The sequence below is a fragment of the Perca fluviatilis genome, chromosome 8 (genome assembly GCF_010015445.1).
Source record: "Perca fluviatilis chromosome 8, GENO_Pfluv_1.0, whole genome shotgun sequence".
Taxonomy (NCBI): domain Eukaryota; kingdom Metazoa; phylum Chordata; class Actinopteri; order Perciformes; family Percidae; genus Perca; species Perca fluviatilis.
The window spans coordinates 37713348-37724951 of record NC_053119.1 but is presented as its reverse complement, the minus strand read 5'-3'; the positions used below and the strand labels follow the sequence as shown (position 1 = coordinate 37724951).

Here is an 11604-nt window from a genome sequence, read left to right as displayed (position 1 = left end):
CATACAAATACCTTTAATATGACACTTCATTATGAATTAATAAATGTGTCCTGTGTTGGCACATTAACACTTGATTCTCATAATGCTGAGGTTGTATTAGAAAGGTTTCATCTTTCATTTTCCTTTATCAACACACGGAAACATGCATGATTTCACTGGTGTATTATTTGCATTTTACCTCACCCTGAGATTATCCTTTTACATTTGGCGTATGGGTCGACCTTTAATGATTCACTCACATTCAGAGTTAAACATTTTATTTTCTGTCGCAGTGTCCATTAGACAGAAAGGTAGTATGATTAGGATATCACATAAATTATAATAAAAACAGACAATAGTAACAGAGACACAGTATCCAACAACCCCTGATCCTTTGTAGCCGTTCCTCGCTCTAGGTTCGGGAGAGCTAGAGTGAGTTAGAGTGCCATAACCGTAACACAACACAAAATGTCATAGTTAAACTGTAACTTTAGTAGATGAACTGCAAAAAAAAAGCATCCAAATACCTTTAATGTGACACTTTTCTGTGTCTGCACATTAAAGGTGCAATATGTAACATTGTATGTAATACTGGCAGCTAGTGGTTAAAATAGTTACTGCACTACCAATTCAAAATACTGGAGAGTCGTTTCCCCCCCTCCTGCCCAGACTCGGAGTTCACGGAGGTTGCCAGGCTGAGACCGCAGCATTCACAACAATGTTGCTAGACGCTTTCTCACATAGCCAGACATTACTTCACAGCACAGCAGAGTAGCTAACGTTAGATGCTAGTCTCACATAGACAGACATTACTTCACAGACAGCAAGAACAGCAGAGTAGCTAACGTTAGATGCTAGTCTCACATAGCCAGACATTACTCCACAGCACAGGGGAGTAGCTAATGTTATATGCTGGCTATATTGACAGTCATAAAAGCCGTGCTCGCGCGAGCTCTGTAACCAACTGACAGACACACTTTTTCGGCTAAAAATTACAGTATGAACCGCTAAAAACACAACAACCTCACTGTCCTCTCCACACGCCAGGCAGGCACACTTCCTCGGCTTAGAATTACAATACGAAACGCTAAAAATACCACTACCTTGCCGACGGAACACACTTCATTGGCTTAGAACAGGGGTCGGCAACCTTTTTGATATGAAGTGCCCTTTTCAAAATTTCTTGTTTATTAGTGTGCCATGTTAACATTACGTTTTATTATGACATCACATCAAAATGTAATATCCAGGGAATCTGTAATTTAATTCCATAGCAACATTTGATAACATTTATTTCTCATAATCAGGACCTTGTAATTATTATTATTATTGTACATTATTATTATGATTATGGAAACATGTTTTTAGTATGCAGTCCTGATTGGTGGAAAATGGGCTGACAAAAATATCACTGTCAAAGAGCCTGAAGCGAAAAGTTGTGGAAAAGCCCAGCTTTAATAATGAATGGACTGATAATGAAACGATGCTGTGGCAAAATAATTATAACACAACCAGCATCATTATCGAGAATGAAGAACACGAACATAACGATTGCATCATTCACGTGCATATTAAGTAGCCACATGTATTTGTTTTGGTCTTAAAATGCATCCATATTTACCGCTCCAGCGGAGAGGATGGTTTCTTCAGACAGCTTAAGTTTATAAGAATTTGTCCAAATTTCAAGATTCCCTGCAAACTAAGAAACAGACTACAAACCGACAGCTTTTGTTTTAGCTTGTTTTGTAAAAATGTGCTATTTGCAGAGTATAGAGCTGTGTTTGCGTAGAATAGCGCGGTTGACTGAGCAGACAGAGCAGATTGAAATATCGCTTTCTATATGTTTATGCCGGTCTACACAGGTGAGTGCATTGATAAGTATTGGCTTTTAACTCACGGAGGTTTAATTGTAGCCTCCTTACAGTAACAAGACTAGCGTTAGTTCATCTGCCCCAGCGGCCGTTGGTAATCCTCTTTGTATTGTTCCCGGTCAGAGATATGAGTCAATCAAACTACCGTAAATAACAGTTCGCGCACAGGCGCCGATTGATGTTTTCCTCCGTGGGTGCTCACACGCGCACACCCTTTCAAAAAACAAAAATTGTCAAAAATGTTTGCATTTCAGAACCTTAGGAAATGGACGGCGGCCGACACGAACACACACGCCATACAGAAGCCGTAAACTCAGGACAGCGCCACTTCTCACAGATACAGATAGGATTGGAGATGAGAAGTTTAATCAGCTTCGTGGGAAATTATAAATCAATGCCACCGCCATGACCAATCACACTATGACAGACGCTCCACTTAGCACCACCTGCAATGTTTAATATTAAATTAATGTAAAAATGAACTGGCAGTCTGGCACACGTGGGTGCTCAGTATTTTCCATGGGTGCTTAAGCTCCGGAGCACCCACGGTATCGGCACCTATGAGGTCGCGCAACTGTGAACGTTGTAATTTGGCATGCGGATGAGAGAGTGCTTCAGCATTTCAACCATGATTTCAACACACCAATAACTCTCTTGCACACATATTGCCAGTGTGCCATTGGTTAAGCTCCCGCGTGCCCATGGTGGCACGCGTGCCTAAGGTTGCCGACCCCTGGCTTAGAATTACGGCAACAATCGCTAAACACACTGCAAACTCACAGTCCTCTCTTCCCGATTTACAGCCCCCCTCTCGTGGCTTAAAATAACTCACCGTTGTCGGCTCCAGCCGTTGAACTACACGTTTTAAACAGCCATGGCCCGCTTGCCTGGTCCTCCCGGTAACATTAGCGGTTAACAGGGTTAGCATGGCGGCGTTAGCCAGCACCAGTCGGGATCACTTTACTGGCTATGTCTCAATTGTTTTTGCGAGTAACCAACTCGGGTACTCTAGCTATATAATTCAATGTGAGTACACAAATGTTGAAATGACATAAAATGCCCGTCCCTAGTGGCTGTGATAAATTAGCCTGAAGCTAATGCTTACCTGTTCAGGAGGAAATAAGCCAATTCTGCGTCCTTTTGGGATCTAAGCTGTCTCCATCTTTCAAATACATCTCCAACATTTAGCAGGGGGTTGTTACGTCTCTGGTCACGCAACTGTTAGAAACATGCTGTTTCTTTTTTTTAGGTCGGGTAGAATCTATCTCCGTTGATCCTGTTCGTTTGTGTGCTGCTTTCATGGCTGTACTACCGTTACAGCTGTAGCGCGCTGGGTTTACGTTTTTACAGGTATATCTGGCAACCCGGCCTGGCTGTCAAACTGGGCCGTTGATAACAACACACAGGCCAAAACATAAACATAAATTCCGTCACGGAATGTAAATTTCAAAAAGAAAAAATAGTGACATTAGCATTGTTGTCAGAAAAGATAGTATTTCAGTTTAACATGTTTCCTTAATATCTGATGAGGCATTGGTGTCATTTTTGGATTTATTACAGTACAAATATTACATATTGGACCTTTAACACTTGATTCTCATAATGCTGATGTTGTATTAGAGGGCAATAACATCTTTATTTTTCCTATATCTATACACGGCATGATTTCACTCGTGTATTATTTCCATATTACCTCACCCTGATATTATTCTTTTACATTAGCGTATGCGCTGACATACCCATGGGAACACAACTTCTTTAGCCCGCAAGGTTACACCACTGATTGCTCGACGTTAAAAATGTAATTCCACATTTAAATTCAGTCTGAGGCTACTCTTGAAGATTACCCGTCTTACATGGTGAGTCATGACAAATTATGGAAGTTAAATTGTTTTGTTTTATGCTCTGTCTCTGCAAATCGCCGTGGTCACGGTATTTAAAAAAACAGGTCTCACAGCAAGAGCTGCCCATTACACAATTACACGCAAATTAATGAACAAATAAACACATTATCAATCAATTAATCCATTAAGTGGACCAGTCTCTTGAGACTCTGCTGGCATCTGTTACATTACCAACTCCTCCAAAAGAAGAGGACTTTTGGTAACTAAGCTAATTGGTTCTTGGCTGACATCTTAAATTAATATATGGTTTGAAAAACAATTTAACAGATCACTTCTTCACCATCAAATTACCCTTTTATATCTTCTCTTCAAAGATTCAAACTACTTAGCACACCATGCACGTTAAGATACTCAAGCTGAAAAGCTGATTCGTATTCAGCTCCTTAGCTGTTCAAATCAACTTCAAAAAGGCATATATTGCACTCATAACAAAACTAGGAATTTATCTATTAGCTTTACTCAACACATTGGCCTGGTCTCACAGTTTGGTCACTCAGTTTAATTAGATTTGAAATACTAATTGCTAGGCTCAGCAGCATAAAAGGACTGATTCTGACAATTATGCAATGTAGTGTCACAGTGTGGAGTGTCTTTCTGCAGAGAGCATGTTGATTGAATGATTGTGAACAATCTCCGTGCAAATAACCAAGTAGGACTCACATACATTTTGAGTGTCAATAACTTAATTTCCTGCATTCTGATTCATTTTCTGGCACAAATTTATGGTGAAAACGTTTTAATTTAATTTATTATGGAAAATATAAAATTCTGGTGGCAGGTAACAATTCAAAATATAAAATATAATGGAATATAATGCAGTAAGTCGGGCCTCTCTTAAGTCCATAGTTACTGTATATTACAGCTGCGAGACCAGAGATCGGCTCCCTATTTTTCTTCAGCGACACAAGCAGTTTGAAGACTTCGAAGAACAGGGCGTCCGCCTGTGTACCGATGGATGGACCGACTACATCCTGCCGCCAGATCTGAGCCCGACTGACTGAGAGGAAACTGCTCTTTAGTAGAAACAGGTGTAGGCATTACTAATGCCAAAAAAGCTGTAGAGTGACAACATGTTAATGCCACAGCCTCAGAGGTCGGACCATGGCCCAAATTAAAAAGAAATGGTCCCCTCTTGAAGTGGGACAGGCAAGGCGTGGTTTCTCCGAGTGCTCCTCTGTAACGCTTGGCCCAAAACAGCACAGAGATCCAACAGGACAGCTCGAGGAAGTCGAAACCGGCTCTGAGGCCACTCTTCCTCGTTTGCCAGCAAATCTTCTTGCTGTCGAGCTCTATATCTTCCAACATAGCAAAGCCAGCCATTGTGCGTCATTATGCATGGCATGCCTTTACCCATTCGTTGGATTGTATCTAAAAAGCTAAAGGTGTCGGAATTAATCTAATTGTAAATGACAAATAGTATCTTGTTTTGTTGTCCACCGCAGATGGATCAAACGGGTGTTTGTGTAGGATATTAATTGTAAGAATGGCTTTGTGAATTCTTCATATCCTCTATAAAGGGAATATTTTGATTAGTTTTACACAGTGGTCTCAGATTCACACAGTTTCACGTGTTTCATCCATCTGCTTTCGGTGTCGCCATTTCTAATTTCACCCGTTTCTGTGCGTACGCCTGGGTCAGTGTCCGTAGAGGACTGCACATTTTCCCATCAAGCCCAATACTTGCGTAGAGAGTGGCGTACGTCTTCTTTGCATACGCCACGTTTATAAATGAGGCCCCTGACTAGCATTTACATACAGGCTCATAGTCTCTGTTCTGTTTCACCTTATACTTCTCTTATCACACATCTCTTTTATTCTTCTGTTGTAGAACGTTATACCAGATCATAACAACATTTTAAATAATCCCTGACTAAGTGAAAATACTTCTGCTGAAACAATTATTATTATTCTCTGGTTCCTAAATGATGCTAGAATGATTTTGTTCTAACTGAATATGCTCAGCATATAGCTAAACACGGTGCAAATAGACATAGAAAAATCAAACAGTTCAGCTTAGCAACATTTTGGTAAGCCATATATTTAAAGGTCCAACATGTAGGAATTTCTCCAATCTAGCGTTGAGATCATATATCACAATCAACTCTCTCACGCGACGCAGTTCAAAGTAGGTATTACAGCTATGGTAGCCTTCACGCTTCAAAAAGCCGGTCTCTTTGCTCTTTTCAATATCCTTTTTCTTTTTCAGGGCGAAGAAGAAGACTCTTGGATCTTTGGATTTTGAATACGTGTGGTCCTCCATGTTTCCTTCTTCAAACTTGCCGGGGCCGAGAAGCTACGATACCCATTAGCAGCATTAGCAGCACCTGGGAGTTTATCATGTGACAGCGAAAACGTGAAAGGTGGAGCAGTATGTCCTGTATGTCCCTTACCAGCTAACGTAGTTCAAGATGGCGCATGAATATGGAGCATCTACCCCCAGTTCATGCAAATGCACATGTAAAATTTTAAGCCAAAAGGAATACTTGGAATTGATGGTGGTGGTAAATATTCATGAAAAAGGACAAGTTTGTGAATGGGCAACACCGATTTTGATAATGAGCAATTGCTCTTCAAAGTAACAGTGAAATATATTTTGAAGTTCACAATTTCTCATGAGAATACTGCTTGCAAGATCATTTAATAATTTCGAGCAACACTAATAAGAGTGGCTTAGTATGTTAACCTATTAGCAAAAAATATTTTATATAAATATTATATATATTTTTTTTAAGAAATTTTTTTTGGGGCTTTTCCCTTTATTTGAAAGTGGATAGGTATGAAAGGGAGAGCGAGATGGGGGATGACATGCGGCAAAGGGCAGCAGGTCGGATTCGAACCCTGCACCGCTGCAGGACGCTCTTACTGGGTGAGCTAGAGGCCGCCCAGTCAATTTGGTTTTTTAATGTTGAAATACTTAGCCTCATCGCTAAGACACAACAAACTAGCAAAACAGCACTGAAAAGCCAGCTTACCGAGGTGCAGCATTTTGAGATGAAACCGGCACTTCTTATTGTCTCACGGCTTCCGCAGGGAAACCTCGACAATTATTTAATAACTGCACAATTGCAATAATCTTTACAATATGTCTCTAACTAGCTTGTTTTCAACCTCTGCAAAACATCATGTCGCAAGGCGCGTTTTCAGCTCAAGGCGATGGCCTTTTTATCTGCTTAAATTCCGGTGTTGCACCACAAAATCACAAGGTCACAGAATTTGGTGCAACACCGGTGAAGACAACAGGGGCACGTTCAATCTCAAAACGGTGTGCACCGTTTTGCTACGGTTTCCTACCCTAGAAATCTAGAAGCACCCTAGCGGCAGCAAATGTAATTTGCAGCCAGGGTCGTCTAGCAACTCTCCGTTGGCTTGGGAGCTGGAAAAAACAAATTCTGGTCAGGCCAATCACATCGTGTATATAGTCGGTGGGCGGGCTTAACATAATGATGGCAGAGTTGCGACGGCTCATCATGAATTCCCTGCTACTTGAAAACAAAGACGATGGCTGCTGCTGCTGCTCCCGAACAGCGGTCATTTCGAATCGGCTTTGGCCGCGACTCTGGAAGACTTGGAGTTCAGCTTTTCTTTGAGAAAAGAACAAAGAACGGCACTGAAGTCATTCTTAAAAAAGGAAGATGTGTTCGGAGTTTTGCCGACCGGATACGGCAAAAGTTTAATCTATCAACCATCGTTGCTCTGGTTTGCTATGAGTGCAGAGGGAATTTGAAAGACAACCGTTTTTATCCCGCCCCTCGGATTGAACATAAGCAACTTTATTTTATTTTCTCTGTCCCACCCCAGTTTAATTCTTCTTTTCCCATTTTCACACATGCAAACAACCATGTATGAATACTCTCCCTCTCTTTATAACACAGACAGACAAGTTGGCAGAAAATAATTGGACCTGCTGTGGCAGAAGGATACTCAACCCCATGTTCTTCTCTCCTGTCATGTCCTCCAGCTCTTCTGGGTTTAGCCCAAGATGGTCCTAGGCCAGATGGGATTTGTAATCCTTCCAGCATATTTTGCGTCTGCCTCGGGGTCTCCTCTTAGTTGGACATGCCCAGAATACCTCCACAGGGAGACGACCAGAAGGGCAATCCTGATCGCCTTAAACAGCTCAACTTGACTTCTGCTTTGAAATTCTTCCAGATATCAAAGCTCCTCAAACTGCCAAAGGGTGAACCTGCAGCACTAGCGACCAAGTGGCTGTGCAAACAAATAAATCTTCCACAGAAAATCAAGGTAATTGATGCCAGTGTTGGCTACACTAATGGCTCCGAGTATGGCGGAGTCCACTAATTCTGCCATCTCACTCTGCGGTTATGTGTTGGAACTCATGACCATAGGTGAGGACTGGAACATATGTAGAGTAAATTAGGATCCTTGCCTTCAGGCTCAGCTTTCAGGGAAAATCCTGGCTGCAGACGTGGCGATGCTGAACTCCATCCCAACTGTATGACCTCCAGTGTGCTCGGAATATACAGTATAGAACAGTGCACAATTCAATTGAACAGAGGTTTTGCTACAAACAAGTAGAATGATGTCGATTGCCTTGTTGCTAGAGGTAAGTCATTTTATTTTATCCATTAAATGATATTAAGTGTGACTGTGTACTGTAACACTGACGTGTGTTGTCATCCCGAAACAACTAAAGAAAATTGCCTCTTCAAGTATTCTACTCTCATTGTATTTCTACAGGGGTGACACTCCACTGTGTAGCGCTGAGGGGAGTTGCAGATTTGGTTGATATTGTAATTCTGTGTGGGGTTGTCATATATACATCTTTTGGGTACAAATGATAAAGAACTACAGGAACATTTTCTATGTTATTTAAAAAGAAGAGAACATGTCATCTAAAAGCAAGTGAATTTAGGCATTGACGTGCTTCTTGGATATGGCAACATTAAGACCATATGGGGTATTTGTGCTAGCTGAATAAGTGCAAGCTTCAAGCAAATGCTGAAATAGCTGTAAATGCCTATCATTATGTACATTATCAACTCCGCTGTTACACCGGTCTATTATAGGTTTGGAAAGTTGGAGCAAAATGCCAAGTTTGAAGAGAGCATTATGCTGTCATTTGCCAGCCAACTAAAATGACCACAATACTTGGATCTATAAGGGGAAGAAAAATAAGATTATATAAGCTTATGGTCCATTAAGACAACTAGCCTACCCACGTAGTTGCCATAGCTACACCATAGCCAAGCTCCACCTCAAACATAAACAGTATAGCTAGAAAACATTACAGCTGGAGTATGCAAGTGGCATTAAGCAAGTTAAAGAAAGGGCAATTTTCTTTGCTTCTTTTCAGTGACACATACAGTGAGGAAAATAAGTATTCGAACACCCTGCTATTTTGCAAGTTCTCCCACTTGGAAATCATGGAGGGGTCTGAAATTGTCATCGTAGGTGCATGTCCACTGTGAGAGACATAATCTAAACAAAAAAATCCAGAAATCACACTGTATAATTTTTTAACTATTTATTTGTATGATACAGCTGCAAATAAGTATTTGAACACCTGTCTATCAGCTAGAATTCTGACCCTCAAAGACCTGTTAGTCTGCCTTTAAAATGTCCACCTCCACTCCATTTATTATCCTAAATTAGATGCACCTGTTTGAGGTCGTTAGCTGCATAAAGACACCTGTCCACCCCATACAATCAGTAAGAATCCAACTACTAACATGACCAAAGAGCTGTCCAAAGACACTAGAGACAAAATTGTACACCTCCACAAGGCTGGAAAGGGCTACGGGGAAATTGCCAAGCAGCTTGGTGAAAAAAGGTCCACTGTTGGAGCAATCATTAGAAAATGGAAGAAGCCAAACATGACCGTCAATCTCCCTCGGACTGGGGCTCCATGCAAGATCTCACCTCGTGGTCAATGATCTCGCACGATCCTAGAAAGGTGAGAAATCAGCCCAGGACTACACGGGAAGAGATGGTCAATGACCTGAAAAGAGCTGGGACCACCATTTCCAAGGTTACTGTTGGTAATACACTAAGACGTCATGGTTTGAAATCATGCATGGCACGGAAGGTTCCCCTGCTTAAACCAGCACATGTCAAGGCCCGTCTTAAGTTTGCCAATGATCATTTGGATGATCCAGAGGAGTCATGGGAGAAAGTATAATTCCACTAACCGTGTTTGGAGGAAGAAGAATGATGAGTACCATCCCAAGAACAACATCCCTACTGTGAAGCATGGGGGTGGTAGCATCATGCTTTGGAGCTGTATTAAGGAGAGGATGACCGGGGCCATGTATTGCGAGATTTTAGGGAACAACCTCCTTCCCTCAGTTAGAGCATTGAAGATGGGTTGAGGCTGGGTCTTCCAACATGACAATGACCCGAAGCACACAGCCAGGATAACCAAGGAGTGGCTCTGTAAGAAGCATATCAAGGTTCGGTCGCGTGGCCTAGCCAGTCTCCAGACCTAAAACCAATAGAGAATCTTTGGAGGGAGCTCAAACTCCGTGTTTCGCCAGCGCGCAGAAACCTGACTGATCTAGAGAAGATCTGTGTGGAGGAGTGGGCCAAAATCCCTTCCTCCGCAGTGTGTGCAAACCTGGTGAAAAACTACAGGAAATGTTTGACCTCTGTAATTGCAAACAAAGGCTACTGTACCAAATATTAACATTGATTTTCTCAGGTGTTCAAATACTAATTTGCAGCTGTATCATACAAATAAATAGTTAAAAAATCATACATTGTGATTTCTGGATTTTTTTATTAATATCTCTCACAGTGGACATGCACCTACGATGACAATTTCAGACCCCTCCATGACAAGTGGGAGAACTTGCAAAATAGCAGGGTTATAGAATGTTATAGAACAGGTTCTCCCTACTCAGCGATACACCCGCTGAGAAGCCAGTTCTGGTTATTGGGAGCTCTATACTGCGATATGTGAAGCCAGGCGCGAGCGCGGCTACATAGGCCTACCTACGGTCATATGTGTCCCCGGGGCTGGAGCGGGCGATATAGAAACCCATCTAAAGCTGCTGGCAAAAAGAACCCTTAATTCCATAAGGTCATACTTCACGTAGGTGGTAAAGGTCCGTAAACCGGAGTCACTTAAATTGAAGTTGAGTCACCTTGGTGCATACGCAAAGACAATGTCGGACTCAGTAGTTTTCTCTGGACCCCTGCCAAACCTGACCAATGATGAAATGTACAGCCGTACGTCATCCTTCCACCGCTGGTTGTCGGGGTGGTGCCCAGCTAATGATGTGGGCTATGTGAATAACTGGAGGGCGTTCTGGGGAAAGCCTGGTCTGATTGAGAGAGACGGCATTCATCCCACCTGGGACGGTGCCGCTCTCATATCAAAAAATCTGAACGAATTTATCAGACATAAACCATGACAACCCAAGTTTGATATTAGTAATCAGAGGTGCAGTGCTACGCGCCCCTCTGTGCTTCCGTTGGAGCAGTCGCCCACTCATAGTCTAATAAGCACGGTGTCTGTCCCCCGGCTCAGATCGGTTAAATCAAAGGTAAACAAAAGATGCGCTATACTTAACAACCTAATTGGAATTAAAACTACTGCAATAGAACAAAATAGGAAAATTAGATGTGGACTATTAAATATTAGATCTCTGTCTTCTAAAGCAGTATTGGTAAACGAGTTGATATCAGATAATAAAATTGATTTATTTTGTCTTACTGAAACCTGGCTGGGCCATGAAGACTATGTTAGTCTAAATGAAGGCCTCCTCCCGCGCCATATTAATACTCAAATTCCTAGAGGCTGGCCGAGGAGGGGGTGCAGCCATCTTTGATGCAAGCCTGTTAATTACTCCTAAACCTAAATTACATTATAACTCATTTGAAAGTCTTGT

At 41.8% G+C, this 11604-nt stretch overlaps 1 pseudogene; it reads left to right on the top strand.

Annotated features, from left to right (window-relative positions):
- The first annotated feature begins 9572 nt into the window (after positions 1 to 9572).
- LOC120564305 lies at positions 9573 to 11109 on the top strand (annotated as a pseudogene).
- Positions 11110 to 11604: the final 495 nt, after the last annotated feature.